Source organism: Canis lupus, chromosome 3, assembly GCF_048164855.1.
Source record: "Canis lupus baileyi chromosome 3, mCanLup2.hap1, whole genome shotgun sequence".
In the NCBI taxonomy this organism is placed as follows: Eukaryota; Metazoa; Chordata; class Mammalia; order Carnivora; family Canidae; genus Canis; species Canis lupus.
In genome coordinates, this window is record NC_132840.1 from 81,864,279 (window position 1) to 81,881,063 (window position 16,785).

The 16,785-nt window shown below is 40.6% G+C and overlaps 2 long non-coding RNA genes across 15 annotated transcripts in view; one reads left to right on the forward strand and one right to left on the reverse strand.

Annotated features, from left to right (window-relative positions):
* Positions 1–16,785, forward strand: part of LOC140631224 (uncharacterized) — a 94,400-nt gene that overhangs the window by 66,073 nt on the left and 11,542 nt on the right. For 11 of the 14 annotated variants that reach the window (XR_012028852.1, XR_012028855.1, XR_012028861.1 and 8 more), the window contains 2 exons: positions 1,413–1,469; positions 8,333–8,533. This is a non-coding gene — a long non-coding RNA (uncharacterized lncRNA). Of the gene's footprint in view, positions 1–1,412; positions 1,470–8,332; positions 8,534–10,975; positions 11,016–14,483; positions 14,544–16,785 lie in introns of all 14 variants that reach the window. The other 3 variants (XR_012028849.1, XR_012028850.1, XR_012028853.1) reach the window with 3 other exon arrangements.
* Positions 8,877–16,785, reverse strand: part of LOC140631226 (uncharacterized) — a 31,233-nt gene continuing 23,324 nt past the window's right edge. Inside the window, exon 3 of the long non-coding RNA XR_012028863.1 lies at positions 8,877–9,254. This is a non-coding gene — a long non-coding RNA (uncharacterized lncRNA). The remainder of the gene's footprint in view (positions 9,255–16,785) is intronic.

The following is a 16,785-nucleotide window of genomic DNA, read 5'->3' on the forward strand; positions in this document are numbered from 1 at the left end:
AGACAGAAAGAGAGATGCAAGAACTCAGAATAAAGGAACGGAAATCTGCCTTTGTCCTCAGATTCCTTAAAATCTAACTGACAGGGACCCCTGGGTTGCTCAGTGGTTGAGTGTCTGCCTTTGGCTCAGGACATGATCCTGGAGTCCTGGGATCAAGTCCCACATAGGGCTCCCTGCAGGGAACCTATTTCTCCCTCTGACCATGTCTCTTCCTCTCTCTCTGTCTCTCATGATTAAATAAATAAAATCTTTAAAAAATCAAATTGACAGGAAAAAAAAATATTAGCTTGAGGTGACTTAAAAGCACTTGCAAAACGACCTTCAGACAACTACGAGTTCTTACCCTCCAAGCTGAGTACCTGAGTGCTGAGTGGAAGAGGAAGAAACGAGCTGACTTCCTTTATTTTGGTTGCTTGGGGAAAGCTTGCCCAGATAGCTTTTAGCAAATCTGTGTTTTGGGGTGCTGCAAAGAAGGGAGGTGGGGGACAGAGAGGAGGACCCAAGGAAGAAGGCAATGGTTAGAGACTCAGTGTTGTTGGTGAAGCCTACTTGGGAACTCCTCACATGGTGAATGACTGGCACAGCTGAGAAACTGCCCATTGATTTGCTTGACTCAGAATCAACATTTAGAGAAAGATAAAAAAAAAAAAAGTCTTAGTTTATTTGGCAAACCAATAACAGGCTTTAGGATTTTACTTTAAACATTTTGAATAATCCTATTAACAGCTTAGAAAAATGGGGTTATTTTAATGACAGAATATATATATTTTGTCATTAAAATAACCCCATTTATAAAATAACCCCATATATATATATATATATATATATATCCCATCCACCAGTGTCTGAAGGAGATTATCCACACTCATTGAAGCCTACTCTTTTTGTGGGGTTTATCCTTGTCACCAGGTATGGAGAAGCAGGAGAGGGGAAGAACCACTCAGCTGCTCTTCTGGAGCTGAGTCAGCCAGATAATGTCTTCTTTGCCCAAGGTGCCATAGGGCAAATGGACTGGTTATCTTGGGTGTCAAGACAGCCCAAGCTCAGCAGGGGGCAGAACCGGGGGTCGGGGGGGAGACTCAAACTGCAGAGTCAGATGACCCAAATGTGACCCATTCTGGCTATGACATTTCACTTACAAAATAGGAATGACAGCAATCAAATCATGGCCTGTCTTGACAATTAAACACCAGATCAAGTGCCCAGACCGTCAATTCTGGTTGTTATTTATGGATGCCTTTGATGACTGAGAGCCTGTTTTGTAGGTTTTTTGTTTGTTTGTTTGTTTTGTTTTTTTGTTTGTTTTTTTCCCCAAATCAGTTATCTTGACTTGGAGCAGGTGGGGCTTATCTTCTAGTTGACTTGTACTCTTGCTGGAGGTAGAGTGTAAATGATCTTGTGTTTGCTTCCAGCCTTAGGATCTGACCAATGAAGCTTATGGAGTTAATCTCTTTGTTCAGCAATATCAGGTCTGTATGAGAATAGTATACATGTTTTTGTGAACGTGAACTGTATGATTTTTTAAGGAAAGAATATTGCTATGTGGTTGGATTTTCTTAGCAATCCTCTTTAGGTTACCTGTCCATCTTTTCTGCCCAGCTCAAGAGTTGCATGATTTCTGGACAAGAGAAACATCATAGATGTTTACATGAGAAATAAGACTGAATTTCTTCCAAAGCCTTCCTATTTCTCTGATGTTGTTACTCGCAGGGATCAGATGTGCATGCTGCCAGAAACATTTCTTCTATATGTTGTAATAACTCACGCCCCCAGGATAATGAACAAGAGTTGGCAAACGCCAGTCCCTGGTATGAGAGCCAACTGGAGACGTCCACATCAGAGAAGCTAATAGAAGGCCCAAGGAGAAACTCCAGTAGGAATTTGCAGAGAGAAAAAAGACATTAGTCACCACAGTCTTCTTTGATTCTAACAAAAGATAGTTCCTATATGTGTTTCTTAGATGTATTTTCCACGCTGATCATTTAAATTTCCCATTATAAATCTTTATTTCAGCTAGTAAAACAGGCAAGGAGAGCTTTGGGAGATATTAATTCATAGTCAAAGAAATCTGTTGAGAGACATAGATAGACACTCTGTTCTGGGAAAAATCAGAGTACAGTGAAGGAAAAAGTATAATTTCTCTTACACTTAACAATCAAGTAAGGTTAGTTTATGCTGTGAGGGTCCAGAGGAAGAAAAGAGGTGTGAAGACAGGGCTGTGCCCACAGTAGGTGTTGGTCAAGTGAACAGAGTGGGGTAGGAAGATAAGAAGGCTTTGATGGAAGAAGCAGAAAGGAGTGACAGGAAGAATGGAAAGAAGGAGAGCATGGGAGGAAAGGGAGAAGGAAGACACACAATGAGACCCTGGATGAATCTTGAGGAAAGTGCTAGAAGTTGTACCCAGCTTCTCCTCTTATAGTTTCAGAGACCTGCTGCCTGCTAACGTGTTAACTGATTAGCTTTTTTTTTTCATGCTCTTCCAATGTTTTCATCTTGAAACCAAATTCTCTGTAAATTGGAGAACCATAGCAACCCAATACATTATAAATTGGTCCTGTTGGGCACAGCCAGTGGTGGTGGCAGAGGGCCAAGGAAATCAATGTAAAGGTCAGAGGAAGCGCTTGAGGTACAGGTCCCTGGTACCCTCAAGGCACTGAGTCTAAATCTGTGGTCTGGCCAGAGAAGGACCATGGAGAGAAGTGTGCAGAGAGAGGGGCTACTCCAAGGAAGGGGCTCTTCCTGCTTCTGTGGGTCCCACATCTGGTTGGCCTCAGGGTTCAGCCATGCTCCAGTGCACAGGACAACGTAACGGAAGAGTAAGCAAGAACATTTGTTATTTCTGCCCAGGCAGAAAACAAACAGCATCGAGAACAGCAGAAGATTCAATGTAGAACAGCCTACAAACTGCAGGCTGTAACCTCCGTGGTATTGATTGAGTGCACCTGTCCGTCTTCATTTTTAACCGTGAGCTTGATTGCTGGCAAGTTTATAGGATTAGGGGTTTAATTGGATGCCTGTGTTTTACTAGATGTAAGTGAAATTTATGGCTGTGGGGTTTGTGGTGCCAAGGTTTACCTCAGTCACTGCCTCTCAGCTGAGAGGTCTGAGACCTGGGAGCCAATCCGAGTGAGCTCTGGGCCTCGCGTGCGAGGGAGGCACTTCTGGAGGCTGCCTGCAGGCTGGGGTCACACGGAGAGCAGACAGACCAGGACAGGAGCCAGGAGCTCATGCTGCACCCAGGAGCCTTCCCAGCTCTCAGGCCTCATCTGATGCTAAAAGGAACTGGTGACAGGCATCCTGGAGAAATTATTGATATTTAGTTAGGTCCCCAAGGGCTGGCATTACACAGGCAACTGCTCAGAAAGATGGCTGCCGGGCTTTTCCTTATGCACAGCGCTGTTATAAAGGTTTCTAGAAGAGTCAGCAGGTTTGGGAAGCGAGAGAGGTGTACAGGGAAGCTCTTTCAGCCTTGAGCCTAAGCAGTTGGTGTATTCATCATGTGCTATTTAATAACTTGTTATGTAAATTTAAATTATTATTTCATTTGTCAAAGTGTGATTGCTCCTAATAACTCATTTGGACTGCAGAGCAGCTATTCATTCACTTATTAATTTATTCATTCAGCAAATTATTTATTGAGCACCTAGTATGTGCCATTTGCTGGGCTTTCAGGTGAGAGCAGGGACAGTTCTGATTTTCTTCATTTTGAGGCTGAGAAAATTAAAGCCCAGAACTCAGGTACCATGTATACAATGGAATATTCCTCAGCCATTAGAAACGACAAATACCCACGATATGCTTCGACGTGGATGGAACTGGAGGGCATTATGCTGAGTGAAATAAGTCAATCAGAGAAGGACAAACATTATATGGTCTCATTCATTTGGGGAATATAAAAAATAGTGAAAAGGGAATAAAGGGGAAAGGAGGAAAAATGAGTGGGAAGTATCAGGGAGGGAGACAGAACATGAGAGACTCCTAACTCTGGGAAATGAACAAGGGGTAGTAGAAGGGGAGGTGGGTGGGGGGTGGGGGTGACTGGGTGACGGGCACTGAGGTGGGCACTTGATGGGATGAGCACTGGGTGTTATGCTATATGTTGGCAAATTGAACTCCAATAAAAAAAAAAAAAAAAAAGAACTCAGATACCTTCTTCCAAGTTCAGAAAGAACATAGCCAGCTGGTTGGTGGATCAGAGTCAGTGATAACAAATGAATTGTGAAACTCCAATTAGTAAATGAGTCCTTGGACTTCTCTATTTGGCTACTCAGAAAATCCAAACGTTCATTTTCTAGTTTTACTTTCTCTTGCGACAGTTTTACTTATTAAATTAAGTGGCCTCCAGGGAAGTGAGAGATTAGATACATCACGGGGTTAAGTCCTCCTGACCAAGGACAATAGAACACTGCCTGATGAGGTCCAATTCTAATTCTTTGCAAACAATTGCATTCCTTGTTTGTGGCTTAGAACTAAGGTTCTTTGGGTGGGGCTCAGGTTGAGGAAGCAAAGATTCATCATTACAGAACAATTTACTAAGATTAAAAATAGAAAGGTCTTTAAATGGTGTGTTTGTGCTAGGTGCTCTGGACAGCACTTTGCTTGGAGTATCTCATCTGATTCTTAAAACACCCATTTTATAGATGAGCTGATTGATTAGAGAAATTATATAATTTGTCCAGGGCAGACCTGGGATTCTTTTTTTTTTTTTTTTTAACGATTTTATTTATTTATGTGTGAGAGAGAAAGCATGACAAAGGAAGGGGCAGAGGAAAAGCAGATTCCTCGCTGAGCAGGGACCCGGAGTGGGGCTAGATCCCAGGACTCTGGGATGATCATGTCCTGAGCTGAAGGCAGACACTTAACCAACTGAGCCACCCTGGTGCCTCCAGAACCAGAATTTTAAGGTGCTTTAATGTGACCACACAATCCAAGCCTTTTAATCAGTACAGTCTCCTAGAGAGCATGTAGAGGTACATTGAGGCAGGCACCATTGCTTTATATATCTCTACTGATGACTGCCAGATCAAAAAGACTGGATTTGAATCAGTTGGCAGTAGAGACCCTTTGAAGGCCATTGAACAGAGGCACAGTGTAAGGAGAGCTGCACTGTATGTACTGTTGATGGCCACTCAAGGGATTAGGGACCTGCTGCAGAAGGAGAGGTAGTGCTGTGGCAAAGTCAGTGGCCTTGACAACAAATAGGAATAGGCTAGTTATGGCAAGAACTTAATACTTTGGGGATACAGGATTGGATGGTGGGTCTGAAATGTCTATACAATATATGCAGGTATTTGGGAGAATCCGGAAATTCCAGCCTGGAGGTAAGGAGAAAATAGGCAGGGGCTGGACCGATGCATTTATGTATAAATTTAGATAAAGCTGACAGTTTGAAGGAGCTTAGGAAAGGAAAGGGATATCATAATATCCATCAGATAAAAGACTGATCTCAGATGTCTCTTTTTGAGAAAGTGGAATAGGAAAGAGAAAGAGAAGTGTGAAAACAAGGAAATTCACATGGGATAGAATTTCATGGCATAGAGCATAATCAAAAGTTTTAGATTATTTAGAGAAGGCAGGAATGAGGATTAAAAAATAATGATGGGCTTTTGAGATTCAGAGATCACTGGTGTCCTCAGGAGAACCATTTTGGGAGACTGATGAGGGAAAGTCATCTTGTAGCATTGCTGACTAGTGAGTGGATGGTTATGGTGTGAATGCAGTTTCTGTTTGCTGAGGGATCAAGGGCACATGCTGGTGAGGGGATAGGGAGGCAGCTTAGAGGTACTAAAAGAGAAGGTAGCAAGAGTACAGAAGGACACTTTATTTTATGGGTGAGAAGTGATTGAAACCTGTTTGTAAATAGAAAAAATAGCCAGAGAAGGAGAAAATGATTAAGCAGTAAGACAGAAGATGATATTTTTTAAAAAGATTTATTTATTGAGAGGGAGTGAGAGTGGAGGGAGGGGTAGAGGGAGAGAGAGAGAGAAAATCTCAAGCTGACTCCCTGTTGAGCATGGAATCTGACATGAGGATCAATATCGTGACCCTGAATCATGACATGAACTGATACTCAGAGTCAGATGCTTAACTGACTGAATCACCCAGGTGCCCCAAGGAGATTTTTGATAGGGCAAGATCTTTGAGAAGGAGAAAGTGGTAGGGAAAGAACCTAAGTGTTAAGCTTGGTCATAAAAAGAAGTGGGGGACTGCTTCTGGTACAAGTACTTTGAATGAAAGGATGAGCAGAGAAAGGCATTCTAGGCTGGAAGATTTGTGTAAATATTCTTGGAGCCTTCTGCTGGAGCACATGTGGTTGAGTGGGTGAGGAAATAGCAAGATTTCAAGCAACTTCCAGGGGAAATGGAATGTGGAGTTGATAGGAACTAAGTATGTGACAAGACTGCAGGTGAGATGAAAAGTCCAGCTGTGGTGAATGTGACGTGTGGTTAACAAAGATTAAACATGTTTTCGTGAAATTCTCCAGTTGCATTTCACAGCCTTGGAGGGTAAATAGAAAAAACAAAGCGTAGTTTCCCAAAGTTGAGAACTGCCAAGGAGAAACATGGCAAGGAGAGCAAGGCGTCTGAGGGTGGTAGTGAAATGAATCAGCATTAAGGTGAGTAGGGAGTGGAGTGAGCTAAGAACGGAGGTGATGAGTTATAAGAGAACAAGGGATGCATGCTTACTGAAACTCATGGCTAAAACAAAGAACAAGTTTAGTAAAGGCAAAAGGGACATTGAGAAGAAAGAACGAGAAGCCAGAAAGGAACTGCTATAGGTTCAAGACCCTAGAAGAGTGTAGAAGAGTGGGTTCTGAGTGGCGGTGATGTGTGGCTATGAGGGTACACAGGTCAGCTAGTTTCTAAAGATGCTACAGTTACAAGATATCTGCGTGGATGCTGGCATAAAGGATCAGGGAACATCACAAAATATAGTGACATTCACATGCTGAAGCCAAGGAAGACGCAATGAGTGTCCTTGGAACTACAGCTAATAACAGTATGCTACAGGCTTCAAAGATGAGCAGATACTTGGGGATGAAGGGTCACTGGTCTGGATGCTGCACGGTGTGCAAGCAGCCCCCTCCTCTGGCTCTGGGTTGTTAGGGGCGAGGAGTGAAGAAATGAAGCTTATTGGGAAGACTGTAAAGGAGAGAGTAATGCACGATGGTTACAAACAGGGATCCCTGGTCAGACTACTTGGTTTCTAGCCCCTTTCTAGATGAGCAGTCATGAGTAATCTACTCAAACACCATGTGTCAATTCTAGAAGGGCAATACAGGTGGTGTCTACCTCTTGGGGTTGCTGTGAAGATCGATTGAAATAATTAATAAAAGAGAGTAGTGTAAATGCTCTCACTATGTAGTATTTAATAAAAAATTAGCTTCCATGTTCATTATTATTGTGATAACTATTACTATTTTGGGGAAGGGTATACAGGAATTGGTGTCATCAAGGGGAAAAATGGTTTCAGTTTATGTAGCCAGGTAGGGAGGAGTATTTAAAGAAAACATCAAGAATGTAAGTAGAACTGATGAATGGATACATAAAATGTGGTATATCAATAAAATGGAGTATTATTCAGCAAAAAATAAAAATAAAAAGAATATGAGATTTTGTCTATGATAGGATTGAAATTCCAAGGTTCACCCTGGTTCTGCTCCTCAGAAAAGCAGTGGCCTTTAAGAGGACAGGGAACAACAGGTGGTTGAGGGTGACCAGAAGCTGGGAAAAAAGGATGAGTGTCACACTGAAACTTCAAGAGTGGATTGTACAGTAAAGGGAGTCAGGATAGAGGGAAAAACATTTTTGATCTGAGCTTTTTAAAAAATGTTCCTTTTTGGGGCCTTATTTGCCCTACAATGACTTAGAAGAAGGCTTTGCTTTCTTTTGATGAGAATCAAAATCCATAGCATTGCTTTGGAAACTTTAAGTCTTGAATGCAGGGAAGTCTTTTGTCCTAGTTTTACCAATACATATTGAATTTGGTGAAGGTCCGTTCTGTTCTTTTTAATAACCTGGTAGTTTCTAAAAGTCTTTTTAGATATTATGTCACTGGGCAGCCCCAGTGGCTCAGCGGTTTAGCACCGCCTTCAGCCCAGGGCCTGATCCTGGAGACCCAGGATTGAGTCCCTCATCAGACTCCTTGCATGGAACCTGCATCTTCCTCTGCCTGTGTCTCTGCCTCTCTCTCTCTCTGTATGTCTCATGAATAAATAAATTTTAAAAAAATCTTTAAAAAAATAAAAATTATGTCACTGATTTGTAAGAAAACATATTAAAGTATTAGTTATTACAATCCTAATTCCTTCCTCTGCTTTGTAAAATGACAGATCTCAAAGAAAGAGGTGGCACCAGTTTTGCTTGCTCTTCACCAGGAAAGGCCTAACCACCAATAGGAGCCGCTGTCAGAAGAAGGAGGAAGAATTAGGACCCATTCAAAGAGAGGGTTGTACAATGAAATTTGTGGGAGATCGAAGAGATGAGTGAATGGGAAATTTATATTTTCCTAATATAGAACTTTGGGTAAAAAGGTATTTAAAAGCACTTTTTGAAAAAAAATTTTCCATAAAAAATTTAAAGGAAATAGAAAAAATAGTTCCATGAACAACATATTCGCCATCTGTATTTGACAGTTGCCAATGTTCTTGTGGATTTGCTTGATGTACCTTGCTGTCTTAGCACACATTTTGTGGGGACCATTTAAAAGTACGCTAAAGATATCATGGCACTTTATCCTTAAATTCTTTAAAGCAGGTGTCTTCAAAAAATATCAAAGACCATTCAGTTATTGTTTCTGTTTAACCAACCCATCCAAACTTAGTAGCACAGAGTAGCAATTTTTTTTTTTATTGCAAATATTTTATTATACTCAGGGATTCTGTGGGTCATCTGGGATTTCAGTTAGGAATATTCAAATGTCTGGAGGCTGGAATTATCTGGAGGATTCTGCAGATAAACCTAAGGAACGACTCCAAGTCTGGTCTTAGTTGGGCCTGTGGAATGGGGCATCCACATGTGGCCCCTCCACGTGGCTTGGGCATCTCACAGCATGGCAGGTAGGTTCTGAGAAGGAGCATCTTGGGAAAGGAATGGTCATTCCAGGAGAACTAAGAAGAACCTGCATAGGCTTTCCTGGTCTAGCTTTGGAAACCTTCCAGCTTCATTTCTACCAAACTCTGTTGGCCGCAGAAGGTGTAAACATGCCTGTATTCAAGAAAAGGGACGTCGATTCTCCTCCTCTGCATGGAGTGGCTGTGAAAGATTTTGTAGCTATTTTTAAAAGCCACCACAAAGACAAACTAATATATGACAAGGCTGTTATCATACAACAAAAATAGTTTCTGAATGTCATCTATACCAACTATCCCCCAATTATCTAAAAAACATCCTTAATAGCTGATTCCGTATTTTTTTTTCAAAACTAGGATCCAATCAAAGACAGAGCATTAACTTTCTTATTCTATATCTTTTAAAAAAAAAGATTTTATTTATTTATTTGAGAGAGAGAGAATACAAGCAGGGTGGGGAGGAAGCACAAAAGGAGAGGGAGAAGCAGACTCTCCACTGAGTAGGGAACCCATCGCAAGGCTCCAACCCAGGACCCCAAGGATCATGACCTAAGCTGAAGGCAGATGCTTAACTGACTGAGCCACCCAGGTACCACTCTTATTCTATATCTTAAAGAGAATTTTAAAGAAATCTTATGGTATAATATGCAATATAACATCATTTTTCAATTGCCCAAGTAACTGACTTTTAGTAAAATCTGAAACAGCCCTCTAATGCTTTCAGGGACAAATCTTCAGTCTGTCTTTGTTTGGATGCAGTAAGTATGCTGAGACTGGCCTGAGATCAGACTGATTACATTTGTATCATTCATTCATTCATTCATTCATTCAATAACTTATTGAGGGCATACTATATTTTGGGCACTGTGGTAGATGCTAGGCATATAAATATGAATATGACAAAAATAATATGGGAAGAAAAACCCATTCAATCAACTTTCTAAATCAATTCAATCAATTAGGCAAAGTAGACAGAAACTCAATAGGCAATTATAATCTAGTAGGATATCTGGTACAGATAGGGAGGAAGTTTGGTAGGAATCACGGAAGCAAAGAGATAGGATGTCCTAACTATTGAGGGGTCAGTTCAGAGTCAAATAGGGATATAGATATGTCTGCAGATAAATCACAAGACAGTGCTATAACAGATATAAGAATAGAGCACAGTGAAGAAAGTGCATACAAAAAACATTTAATGACCCATTTCGCATAAAATGAAATCCAGATGTCCAAGCACATTTTTTACCTCTCCTTCCTTCACTCTTCTCTGATTCACCTTCCTATGTCCAAAAGTGTCTTCCTAAGGGTCTTGGTCTTGTTGGGTTGCCCTCTGGCCTCGCCCACTGACCCACTGGGTCCTCAGCACATTTTATTTCATAAAGTTTAGACTTACCCTATTATACATTTAGATTATTTATGGGCCCAGACACAAAGTCTGCAAATTCTAGTCCCCACCCTCTGTGTGCTTCCCCTTGGGTTTTTTCCTGTAGAAGTTGGAAAGCTGATGGGCTCCCACAGACTCTGCCATTTTGGACAACATCACTGCTGCTCACTAGGGAAGCCATAAAGCCTGGCTCATTTGCATGAATCTCTGTAGTGGCTCTTCTGACCCCAGGGCTGTTAGAAGTACTCATTAGATCCTCTTTAATTAAATATGTAACACACATCATGCCATCAAGCATAGGGAAAAAAAAAGAAGGAAAGAAAAATACAAATCTAACAACGGCTACTGCTCCTAATTAAAAGCAGGCTGTCTTTGCCTGAGAGCAAGCTGGGGACGGCGCTTTTATCCTGGGCACAGCCGTGGAACCCCTGGTGCCAAAGCCAGGGGGCAGGGATATGAGGCTTTGGATGTGCCAAGGGGGCTGAGCTTTGTTGGGTGACACAGACCCTCTCCCTTCCCAGTAGGTGGGATCTAATTTCAGCTCCTGATATGTGATTCAAGGTAAGGACAAGCTTTCATTTCCTTTCATCCCACTTTTCAAATGCTCTTCAATTCAGTACCATATAGTAGTATTGTAGGTAAACAAAATATGAACACAGTGGGATGGTCCCACTAAGCTAAACCTCATGAAAGCTCAGAGAAAAGGAACCGCATGCAACAGTTGCTCATATGGATGTCAGTGGGAAGTGAGGAGCAGATCGGCATGGGGGCATCAGGTGTAGGCTCTTAGAGAGTCTTTATTGTATGCAGAGCAGAAGGTTGAAAAAGGCATCCATAAGTAGGAGACCTCTACACTCACCATCTCATAATCTTGGTTCTTAGGTACACCTTGAATTGTCCTCCTCCTCTCTCCAAATCTCTTCTCGTCTGGACTCCACTCTTGCCAGTTCTCTTTTCCTCTAGTGACACTCAGCAGAGCCTCTCCACCCCTGCCCTTGAGTAGCCCTTTCCTATTGTGTCCAAATCTTGAAGCAGCTTCCCCATGCTCAGTGGAATCAAAATACATCTTACTCATCTTTTCAGTAGGAGTGGCTCCTGAATTCTTATATTGGAGGGATAATCTGGTTGGAAGGGATGCAGGGCAGGAAAAGGTGACCAGGAAGGAATTTATCCTGATGCTATATGCTTTGTCAGCTCAGTTTTTCTTGAATGGGCCTGTTTGTTTGTTTGTTTGTTGTAGCCTTAAAGAGGTTAGAGATACTCCCACCTTAGGAGCTGCTCTCAGATTAACCAGGAATTCTGGATCCTTTATAAAAATTACTTGATGCGGAAAGAATGATTGCTTTTTAACCCTGCTGTTCTCTTTATTTTTTCACTCCAGTGGCAAATAGTGTAATGTCCAATACTGTAGTGTAGTGTCCAATGTAGTGTCCTAGTGGTCATCAGGGAGAGTAGGAAAGGAGGACAGATATTCATGCTATTTATTTGTCCACGTTTGCTGCCAGCTCTTTGGGCATAAGAGCCATTGAATCTATCAATATCCTTTAAGCACTAGGACATTCATTTAGCAAATAATTATTAGAACTTATTATGTGCCAGGCCTTTTTTCAAATACTAGGGAAACTGCAGCAAACAAAGGAGAGAATGCCCTTCCTCTAACAGAGTTTACATTTCAGCGTGTGACTCAGATAAGACAAATAAGCACCTAAATATATGAAATGTTAGGTAGTAAAAATGTCAGTGAAGGAAAAAGACAGGTAAAGCAACAGGAAGTGACAGAGGTACTAGTTTAGAAGGGTGGTGGTTAAGGACTTTCTGGTGTGTGCATATGTGAGCAAAGACCTGTGTGAACTGAGGGAGTGAACTATGTGAGTGTCTGGGGGAAGATGAGTGCCAGGATAGCATATTCAAAGGCACTGAGGCCAAATCTTGGAGTATTTGAAAACTAGCAAGGAGGTGACTGGAGCTGGAACAATGTGAGCCAATAGGAGAGATATTAAGATTCCCTCAGTTGATTCTAAAATGTTGAAACCTAATTTTGAAATATTGGTACTGCTTTGGACCACACCTACGTCTTCCTCTTAATGTATGAGGACTGGAGAAAGGAGATAATTGGCTGCTATTTGTCATATTCCCAATTTGATCTTGGTTACAGAAAAATCATGGTGAGAAGTGGATATCTTGGAGTACAGGGAGGCCTCCAGGGGGGCGATGCTATGAAATGCAATCAGCAAATTAGAGATGCCAGTTAGAGACAGCTCTTTCAAGGCTTTGGACCTTGAAAGATGGAAGAAAGGCAAGAGGGTGAAGCAAGAAAGAGAGAGGTCTAAAAACTTTCTATTTACATGAGTAAAGAGGTGTGGATTTGGATAGAAAGGGCTCTAGTTGATTTGGAGAATGGAGGGGGGGAGAGGTAAAGTAGAATGAGACCCTTATGATTCAAAAGAAAAAAAGAGATTGTGAAAAGGAAGAAATTGTAGAGGACATGTGAAAGGTGGAATCAAGGGCATAGGTTACATGGTAGGTTTGGGAAGGGTATTACCTCTTCTCCTGCCCAGAAAGGACAAGGGACTCATGGATAAGGATTTAGAGAGATATGGAAGTTGTATCTCCAGTCCAGAATTGTCTCCCAAATTCAAGATTTATATATCTAGATTCGTTTTTCTAGTTTAATAAGATGTATAAATATCTATTGTATTCAATACAGTCGTATTTGTATACACATTGTACATTTGTTGTATACAATTATTTATTGAATATAGACCCCTCTATTATATTTTACAATAGTTATTATTTTATAATAATACATTTATTATGTTATTTAATAGATCCCTCAAGCTCACTGTGTCCATAACTTAACTACTGACATATTCCACCCACCTCCACATCTGCTCCACCCTGGTCTTCCCCATCTTTGATGAAAACAACTCTTTCTCATTGCTCAAGCCATTCAGAACCCTTCTTTTTCTAGCACTTTATCAGCAACTTCTGTTGTCTCTATTCAAAATATATCTTACACCCAGCTATTTCTCACCACCTTTATAGCTATGACCCAAGTCTGAATCATGATCGGCTATCACCAAATTTACTGTAACTGCATCCTAACCAAGCTCTCTGCTTCTGTGCCTGTCTCTCCTCTACCCTCGAAGTCTACCCTAACTCAGAAGCCAGAGGTGCTCATTAAAATTCAATGTCAGATCATATCACTCCTTTTTTTTTTTTTTTTTTTTTTTTACAATTCTGGAGTGTCTTTCCATTTTTGTCACAGTAATATCCCAAGTGCTTTCAATTGGTGAGACTTTGCATGATCTCCCTTCTTTCACCCCCTTACCTTCTGGACTACATCACTACCACTCTTCACCTTGCTTACTCTGCTTCAGCTATGTTGGCCTCTTCTTTGGTTCTTTAAGACACCAGGCATTCTTCCATCATAGGCTTTTGCTCTGTCTCTTCCCTGGATCTGAGTGCTTTTGCTTCATCTTTGCCAGCTAAGTCCATCACCTCCTTCAAGTCTGCTCAGATTTTACATTCACAGCAAGGCCTAACCTAACTCCAAGTTTAATATCTGCTCTTTATTATGGCTTTTGCTTTTTTCCATAGTACAGTTGACCTATGAACAATGTGGGTCAGTTAGGGACACCGATCTCTGTACTATTGAAAATCAATGTACAACTTTTGACTCCCCTCAAGCTACTAATAACCCGCAATTGATCCCAAGCCTTATTGATAACATAAATAGGTGATTGCCACATATTTTGTTATATGTATTATATATGGTATTCTTATAGTAAAGTGAGCTAGAGAAAGAAAAATGCTATTAAGAAAATCATAAGGAAGAGAAATACATTTACCCTACTGTTTTGTATTTATTGGGAAATACAATACATATAAGGGGACCCACACAGTTCAAATCCATGTTGTTCAAGGGTTGTCTGTACATATGTTGTTATCATATTTAGTTTTTATCCTCCTGCCAGAATGCGCCTTATATAATTTTTCCTTTTTTGTTGTTGTTGTTTTAATTCACAGATGTATCCCAAATACTTAGACGAGTTTGGATGCTTTGTTTAATGAAGCAGAATGGTGCAGGTAATAGAGAATTTTAAGGAACTTATTTATACTTGGAAAACTCGGTTTTCCTTGTAAACTATGAGGCAAAGTTATCTGCTGAAAATAAGATAGAAAGCTGAGGAATTGAGATTTGAAAATACTTTGGAATTCCCTCTGATGAAAGGAAGTAAAGAATTATCCAGGTAGAAATAAAAAAAAAAATATTACTGTCAGTTAAGGGTCAAGCTTTTATTTAAAAAAATGCAAATTATATTCTTATCTTCAGAAATCCTTACCATTCGGTCTGTAATAAGCTGAACAGTGGCCTCCAAAAAGAATGCCCACATTCTATTCCCCAGAATAGATCAGTATTACTTTATATGGCAGAAGAGTGAATGTTACCTTTTATTCAGAGAAGGTTGCATACAGAGAAGGCCATGTGAAGATGGAGCCAGAGATTGGAGTGACCCAGCCACAGCCAGGGAATATCAGGGATTGCCAATAGCTACCAGGAATTAAGAGAGAGCCCTGGACCCCTCCAGGGAGCCCTGGAGCTCCCTTCACCCCTCACCTTCCTTTCCAGTTTCACCTGTTCACATATTCAAAACAATGTGTTATTAATTTTTAACATTTAGATAGATAGAGAAACTGATACACTCTTTGGAATTGTTTCCTTGATAAGTATCATGTTTACTATTCATCTCTGCTGGTTCTGTGTAATAGTACATCATTTTTTCTAGGCCCACAATAAGCACCATCTCTTCCATGAGGCCTTTCTAATCCCTTACCTGATCCAATATGCCTTTTGACAGGACACTTAATTTTTCCTTTTTTCCCAAGAGTTTGTATATTCTGCCTTGTGAGATAGTTTTGCGTCTCTCTCATATTTACTCCCAGTCTATTAGGCCTTTAAAGGCAGAGTGTTTGTCTCTGATTCCTCGGTATCCTTGATAGCACTAGGCCTAGTGATTATGCATCATTTATGCTTATAATATGCTTATTAAATGCATGATGTTGATACCTACTGCATATATTTGGATGGAAACTCTTAATTACATATTCTCTAAGGTCTGGACAGCTCAATAATAAATACATCTTATTGATTCCTCATCTTACTAAACTATTGTGCACAATATGCTTAGTGTTTGACTTCAATTACCCCTCACTAACCTCCTTTCATCTCTCAGAAGCTGTGTGTTTTATCTGTTAACCTGCATCTGGCTAATATTTGATTCTTTTTCTCAAATGAAAACAATTGAGTAAACAAAATGTAAGTGGGTAAAGGATTAATCAGAGTCAGGGTTCTTAATTCTATGCTTCTTGGACTAAACAAATGTAATGAGGGGGAATCCAATAATAAAAGCATGAAGAGTGAAAAACAGCCCCTGAGAGCATGTGCAGAGGTGCCATCTGCTTACTGGGATCCCTGCTGAGGGGAGCACAGTGGTTTCCGGGGCTTGCAGTCCTAGAGCTCCTGGATGGTAGCCTTTCTGAGCCAAAGAACAAGTGTGTTTGGGAGAACTAAAGTGAATTCCCGTAAGCTCAAAGCATACAGAGCAAAATACAACTTCCTTCTGAAAAGGAAATGAAGTGTTTTATTTCTTTATTTATTAGATTTGTTACTAACCGTACCCTGTGCCAGAGGCCCCAAGGCAGAAAAGCTTATTGTAAAATAATAGAGATAATTAAATTTTATATTATGAAACAGCAATCAATGCAGCAAAACTAGTATCTAGTCTACTGGGGATATCAAAACTAAAGAGGTGGGTTCTGCATGATGTCCCAAGGCCAAACACCATTGCTGTCTCCATTCCTCTCTCCCCTCCTCATCCATTAATATTTATTAAAAATTGTGGTTGCTGGGTACTTCAGTTTTTCTCCCCTACAAAGGAAAATTGCAGCTTAATTATATAAATGACAGAAATATCTCCTGGAAAATGTTTTGGGTATTGACCCAAAAAGAACTTTAAGAACTATCGTCACTCTAAGACAGATTTGTAAAATTGATTGATTTTGTCCTCAGAGAGCTTGCCCCTGTTTCATGCTGTTGTTCTTCCCTTGTAATCTTCTTCCTTAGAACTCCAGGATCTACATCATCCTACCCGCAACTCTGTGCAAAGTTCCATGTAGATTGTCCCAAATCTTATTCCAGTATTCTCCTAAAACCCTGATTTTCCTCTAAACTTTATCTGCTTTGCAGTATGCCATTTGCATTTTAAAAAATAAACATATTTGCAAATATATATTTACCACGGGAATAACAGTGTAGAGGTTAAAAATA